This window comes from Podarcis melisellensis (assembly GCF_964234715.1).
Source record: "Podarcis melisellensis genome assembly, chromosome: 7".
Lineage (NCBI taxonomy): Eukaryota > Metazoa > Chordata > Lepidosauria > Squamata > Lacertidae > Podarcis > Podarcis melisellensis.
In genome coordinates this window covers 23,612,123-23,619,868 of record NC_138539.1, presented here as the reverse complement: position 1 = coordinate 23,619,868, position 7,746 = coordinate 23,612,123, and positions in this window count along the sequence as shown.

Below are 7,746 nucleotides of genomic sequence, written 5' to 3'. Positions count from 1 at the left end.
GGGTGGAGAAGGGTACATTTTGAATGAGCAAAGAAATGGTTAAACAGGTCCTTACCTCTACCATTATGAATTCAGCACCCCACAAGTGATTTCAATTTTTATTTTTATTTAAAAAACAAATCTTGACGGGAGGAAAAACCACTGAACTGCCTATCACATGAAGTTCAGCCCTACATTTTTAGTTTTTATTGGCTTGTTCCATGTGCGTTTGTGTGGAACTTCAATTCCAGATAATCATGATACAAATAAAACATTTCCTCACTGGAGTGAGGAAAATGAGTCAACTGAGATTTGAGGCAGGCTGTCTAACGTTATTTTGATATGCAACAGGCCCAGAGTCCCTGTTTTTATTACCTGCAAAAGACTATCAGAGAAAGCATCAGCTATTCTTACACTTCTGAGGTTTGGCCCGTTCATTTGCTATTCCAGAAAAAGCAGTTAGATTGCAATTTCTCAATCACTACCTTCACAAGATGCTGCTTCAGAGGACTGTGCAGTTTCGTATGGGCTCCATCTTGGAAACATCTACACACGCTTTGCTGATGAGACCAAGGATATACGAAGGAACAATTTGCATGACGAACAGTAGCTAGACAGGCGTACATGGGACCAGGATAAGACCATGTCAAAATTCTAAAGCATTTTTAAGAACAGGTGGTTGGGCTCCTACCTAAATCATCACAAGACCAAACTAGGCAGAACTTTAGCTCCATATTTGTGCCCTAAAGTCAGTGCTTTTTTTTCTTTTCTAAAAAAATGTTTAGGAGTTCTCTCATTTTCCTACTCATATTGAAATACTGCCCCTCAATGAGGCCAAGCTTAGATTCACAAAATGTGTCCCCCCAAGAAAAAGCCCTAAAGAGCAGTATTTTAAAAAAACATATATTGCATCTGTGTGTGTGTGTGTGTGTGTGTGTGAGAGAGAGAGAGAGAGAGAGAGAGAGAGAGAGAAATCTGGATTAGGGGGGACTCTAGTGTATGGCTCTAGTGTATGGCTATGTAGTCCAATCTAGATCACACCTCTTGCACAGAAGAATAAAGGTAAAGGACACCTGACAGTTAAGTCCAGTCGCAAATGACTATGGGGTTGCGGCGCTCATCTTGCTTTACTGGCCGAGGGAACTGACATTTGTCCGCAGACAGTTTTTCCGGGTCATGTGGGCAGCATGACTAAGCCACTTCTGGTGAAACCAGAGCAGCACACGGAAACACTGTTTACCTTCCTGCCGGAGCGATACCTATTTATCTACTTGCACTTTGACGTGCTTTTGAACTGCTAGGTTGGCAAGCTGGGACCGAGCAACAGGAGCTCACGCCGTTGCGGGGATTCAAACTACCAAACTTCCAATCAGCAAGTCCTAGGCTCAGTGGTTTAGACCACAGCGCCACCTGCGTCCCTTGTACAGAAGAATAAGCTCCTGTTAAAGAGAATGGGGCTTCCCCTCCTCCATGCTTGCCAGTATTTGAGGAACAGTGGTACCTTGGTTTTTGAACGTAATCCGTTCTGGAAGACTGTTTGACTTCCGAAACATTTGAAAACTGAGGTGCAAAGGGTGCTCTGCAGAAAACTGAAAAAAATAACAGGTGCATTCGAAAACAGAAGCATTTCCTTCTATGTTTTCTGTATTCGAAAACCGAAACGTTCAGCTTCTGATATGTTTGAAAACTGAGGTACCACTGTATTCTGAACTGATATTAAGGGGGGGGGGGCAAAGGATTAAAATCCCACATCCAGATAAGGCATCCTGTGCAGCCAATTTGTGTGTTTTAAAAACCAAACAATCCCCGTAGTTAAGGGCACAGATTTGGAGCTAACATTATCAGCTAGTGTGGCCCTTGGCTTCAGGGCCCTGATTTTTAAAAATTTCATGCTGACGAGCACAACTTAATAATTAGATAATAAGGCAGCACACCATGTTATTGTTGAGTATAAGGAACCTTGCAAACCCCCGGCCAGTAGAGGGCAGGCTTGAGACTAACAGAAAGTCAGGGGGAAATACACTTTGTGGTTTCCCACTAACTCCGCCCCTACCTCCCATCTCTCTCCTTGAAGAAACAGCCAAGAAACTCACTGCCACTTGTGGTGTAAGAATATGAACTCATCCTTGTAAATATGAAGAAACAGTAAGTAAAGAACCTTTTTTCTTCTTCTTCAGTGGGACCTCTATGTGTTTTATTTTACTTTTTTAAGCAGTGCTGGTGAATTAAATAGAATGTGAGAGACACTGCCATTTTGGCAGCAGAACAGCCGCTATATCTTAAACCAGTGCACCTAAAAAGGCAGGGAAATGGCAGATATGCTCACAGCATCCATGGGAACACAGCCAAGGCCCACCAGTCAGGGACTGTGTTGGTGACAACACCCACACATAGTGAGAACCCCACAAGAGCAAGGGACATGCCCCCTAGCCCAAAATACAAAATGACACCACAGCACCACAAATCCATCAACCCTAATAGTACGAGAGAGAGAGAGAGAGAGAGAGCCAGTGTGGTGTAGTGGTTAAGAGCGGTAGTCTCGTAATCTGGTGAACTGGGTTCACTTCCCTGCTCCTCCACATGCAGCTGCTGGGTGACCTTGGGCCAGTCACACTTCTCTGAAGTCTCTCAGCCCCACTCACCTCACAGAGTGTTTGTTGTGGGGGAGGAAGGGAAAGGAGAATGTTAGCCACTTTGAGACTCCTTAGGGTAGTGATAAAGCGGGATATCAAATCCAAACTCCTCTTCTTCTTCTTCTTCTTCTTCTTCTTCTTCTTCTTCTTCTTCTTCTTCTTCTTCTTCTTCTACCAGCCACAAGCTAGCTACATCTGAAGGCAACCCTGTACAGTGGTACCTCAGGTTAAGTACTTACCGTAATTTGTTCCAGAGGTCCGTAGTTAACCTGAAACTGTTCTTAACCTGAAGCACCACTTTAGCTAATGGGGCCTCCTGCTGCTGCCATGCCGCCGGAGCCTGATTTCTGTTCTCATCCTGAAGCAAAGTTCTTAACCTGAAGCACTATTTCTGGGTTAGCGGAGTCTGTAACCTGAAGCGTATTTAACCTGAGGTACCACTGTATCTGGAAATTTTTAATGTCTAATGTTTTACCATTTTTTATGTGCTGTAAGCCGCCCAGAGTGGCTGGGGAGTGGCAGGTGTGTTTCTTCCCTAGGCCACACCCATCTCACCCACAGCTCCACCCTATTTTAGCTGTGTCACCAGCACATCTTTGCCAGTAGAATCACTATGTTTTTAGAGCGTTCCACCGATGCATCTGTCATGGTGTCCAGGGATAAATGTGATGGCCACCAGATTTTGTTGGGCTACAACTCTCATCAGTCCCAACCAACACTGCCAATGAGCAGACATGATTCAGCAACATCTGGAGGCCTCCACACTGCCTTGGCATATTTGTGTTCTGTCGGCATAGCGGACGTTCTGCCAAATCGTAGAGCCCTTTAACCAGCAGAATTTGAGCATAGGACTGTAACCTAATTCATTTATGTGGATTCTGAATATGCCTTATCGCTGATTGCTCATCAAAAAACAGTATAATTTTTCCACAACTATAGCTACTCATGACACCAGAAAATTAATCCTGAGAATATGACACATTTTCACAAAACGGAGTAAAAGCAAATAAATGGATTTATATTTATATTTTTTAACTCTGATGTCTCCTGTGGGTTAAATTATCAGGGCTTGATCTGGCTCCCATTGGAAAGAAAGGCAAAGCTCACATACATTTTCAATGTTTTGCTCATAGAACTATGAACAACTTTGCCTACGGTCTCAGGAAGGCAGGGATTACACATGATTGGAATGCTGTTGTTTATACTTCCACATGAACATAACAGGAATGTGAGGAATGCATGGTTTCATTAATCATGCCCAATCAAACCTATCACTTTTTTAGCATTTTAATTGCAGAATTATTCCAACCACAGAGTTATTTTGTTTTTATCTACTGAGAATACACTTTTTTTTTTCTAACAGTCTACCTCTTTTTATTGGCTCTGACCTAAAAGCCTGTCAGTGAAAATAGAAACTACTGTGAGGGTGTGATCCTGTGGGATGGATTAGTTTGCTGAGCAGCAGAAGGACGCTTGGGAAGGCCTTGAGATGCCCAGGTTTTGAAACCGCTTAGTCTGCCTGTGGGGCAGCTGTGGGGCAGGAAATGCCTTGCTGTCTAACTAGTGGATATACAGGGCCCAGAATTTGAGTATGCCATGGGCAAGGTGGGGGCAGATGTCCATAGTGGATACATGGCTGTTGGGGGGGTTGAATTCAATGCTAGTACCACCCAGCATAGACCAACTGAAATTCATGACCATGGCTAACTCCGTTCCATTAATTTCAATGAGTCTGCTCTGAGTAGCACTTAGCTCCAACCATAGGCAGTACAGTACTACTAAGGGAAAGTTTTACAAACAAGAAACGGATCCTGCGTCAAAAAGAGAAAACTGAATTGCTATCATTTTATTGCTGTCATTTGATTCAATTTATACGTCGCCTCTTTCACTACTGTAAGCTGCTCAACACCTTACTAAAATACAGTGGTACCTCGGGTTACATACGCTTCAGGTTACAGACGCTTCAGGTTACAGACTCCGCTAACCCAGAAATAGTACCTCCGGTTAAGAACTTTGCTTCAGGATGAGAACAGAAATTGCATGGTGGCGGTGTGGCGGCAGCGGGAGGCCCCATTAGCTAAAGTGGTGCTTCAGGTTAAGAACTGTTTCAGGTTAAGAACGGACCTCTGGAACGTATTAAGTACTTAACCCGAGGTACCACTGTAACAGCATTATAAACCCCACAGTTATCTGAATCCAACAGAAAATTGATAAGCGTGGATAAATAGCACTGCATGGATCCTGCTGTGATGCTTCCATAGAATTACAGGGGGAAATGTTTCAGGGCAGCTTCTCTTGTTCCTATCAATGGAGCATATCTTGGGAATTTCCCTCTGGATTGTGTTCCAGAACTTCCTGCCTATATATCTGGGTGCTGAAAATGCACCATTTGTCATATGCTGGATGTCTGTCGTCACAGGCAACAGTAACTGTAAATTTGCATTGGCATAATAAATAATGTTATCCTTTACTTCGTTGACTCTAAACTCTCCCCTGCTACATAAGCACATAACACTTTCACACACCTCTGTTAATATCAGATAGGATCCTAGGTCAGTTCTTTTTTATCATAATGTGTCTGTTGGGGCCACTTTCCCACCCTTTCCAGTTTGGTGTACAGAGAGGATTTGTCAATGTATGTATATTTTAAAACAGGGGTCAGCAAACTTTTTCAGCAGGGGTCCTTCAGACCTTGTGGGGGGCCGTTCTATATTTTGAGGGGTGGGAAAGAACAAATTCCTATGCCCCACAAATAACTCAGAAATAAATTTTAAATAAAAGAACACATTTTCCTCATGTAAAAGCACACTGATTCCCACACCGTCCACGGGCCGGATTTAGAAGCCGATTGGGCCGGATCCGGCCCCCGAGCCTTAGTTTGCCTACCCATGTTTTAAAATAACAACAACAGTACAGTATCTTACTTTCATTAAGCTAAGCTTCCTGCTGATGTCATTCTTACATTACAAAGGTCTTAATTTAAACCATGACATAAATGCTTTTCATCAGTTTAATTCTTTCTTCCTTCCCTTCCCCCCCTTTTGCTTCTTTGTGCCAAAGTCTTGCATTTTTAAAAATAAAGGGTATGCTGTGTAATAATTGCTGCAGGACAGACGGCTTTATTCTTAAATATGAAAGACAAATGGGGTGTGACATGCATGTGTTTCAGCATGCAGAAGTTATTTCCACAGGACCTCACGTTTTCCCATTCTTTCCCCCCCATAGAATATTCAGCTTCCTTTGAATTTGACCTAATAATAACACTAGATTTCAAGCACAATTCCTAGAAATGATTGGACCGGGAGGTGAAAACTAATTTGCCTTTTGAATTCTCCGTCTCACTGTCACACATACTCACACATGCATACACTTCCACACAGTACTTGTGGATTATATTTAATGACAGCCTTTTAAAAGAAGAGATGAGATGTTTCATTACACATACATATTCTGCTTTGTGTGGTGCCAATAAAGGCCCTTCGCAGCAATGTCAGGAATAATATAAGTGGTTTCTTTTGCTTTGTTTGACGTATGACAGACATACAGCACTGATTCAAAGGTCTTTCAAAGGTAATATTCCCCACCCCCCACAGAATGAACCCTAATTCAGCTTATGTACTGCAACACTTTATGGATGTTTCCCAGGAGTTTTAGAACTCATGAATATAAATTATGAAATGTACTTTGCGTTAACACCCAGATGAGGACACCATTCAGCACTTTCATTTTATTTTATTTTTTTCAAAAAAATTTATTGGTTTTTACAATATTAACGACAAACAAAAACACAGAACAAACAAAACATAACAAACATAAATCATACCCTTATTGAAAATAGCAGTTATTGACTTTGTAAAACGACTTTCTCGTTTCCCCTTAGATGAATTTCATTGTATATCCTTATAACGGTTTTCCAAATCCCAATTTTGATTCCCTTTAAATTAAACATTAACATCTTTAATTCTTCTCCTTCTTGTATTAAACATATCATTTTATCAGTTAACATAAATACAATCCTAAGTATCTGGAAGCTATTTCCAGTTAGTTTAGCTTAACAAATTTAGCTAAATAATCATTAAATTTCTTCCATTCTTTGTGGTGCACTTTCATTTTAAACCAATCTTTATGTTTCTTTTTAGACAAAAATTGATAGCAGTGGAGTTAGATTTATATTAGACATTGATTTAAAATTTATCTGAGATACTGATTTTGTTTATCCTAATTTATTATATTGTCTTTCTTTTTGTCTGTCTGCGTACACACATGCAAACATATAATGGTTTTAATCGCGTTTTGATCTTCTGCATATTAGTGATCTACTGTGTTTCTGTGAATCTTTAACATTTTTAATTGTATTAGTTATTTTATTATCTTAAAAGCTTAGATTACCTTGGGAATGTGTGCATACAAACGGATTCACAATCATAATATGCCAGGGCTTGTCATGACTTTTAGTCTTCGTAAGGGACCTGGGTTTGCCATGCCGTAACTTTCTAAGCATGCGTCTCAGATTGTTTTGTCTCTGTCCTTCCTTCACTACTGAATTTGGAATCTTGTTGCCTTCCCTTGGAAGCAACCACGTCTGAAAAAAATAGCAGATTATTAATGCACTTACAAAAACAAATAAGCAGAGAATACAGATATGCTGAAAAGCAGGCTTTTTTGCATTATATTTTTTTAAAAAATACATTTTTACAAAAGGGCAAAACTTGCTTCCACCCAACCAACAAACAGTCATTGTTTCCCCCAAGGAATCCTGGGAAGTGTTGTTTGTTAAGCAAACTGGGAGTTGTTAGAGACCCTATTCCCCGCATAGAGCTACAAAGTTCAGAGTTTTCTGGAAGGAGCGATTGACTGTTAAACCACTGGAAAGTGTAGGGCAGGGCATGGGGTCTCCACAAACCACAAGTCCCATGATTCTCTGGAGGCTGTTTAGAGTGCTATGATACTGCTTTTAAAAATGGTGAAGATGGGGCCTGGGACAGACTGGAGAGGAAACTTAGCTCTTTGTACCTAATCTCCACCCTTTTCCTGCAGAGGAGACGACTGAATGCTTGCCTCAAGACAGAGCAGGATGGGAGACAAGTTGCTCGTGCTTACAGTTCTCTTTGGCAAATAGGGATGATTAGGGAAG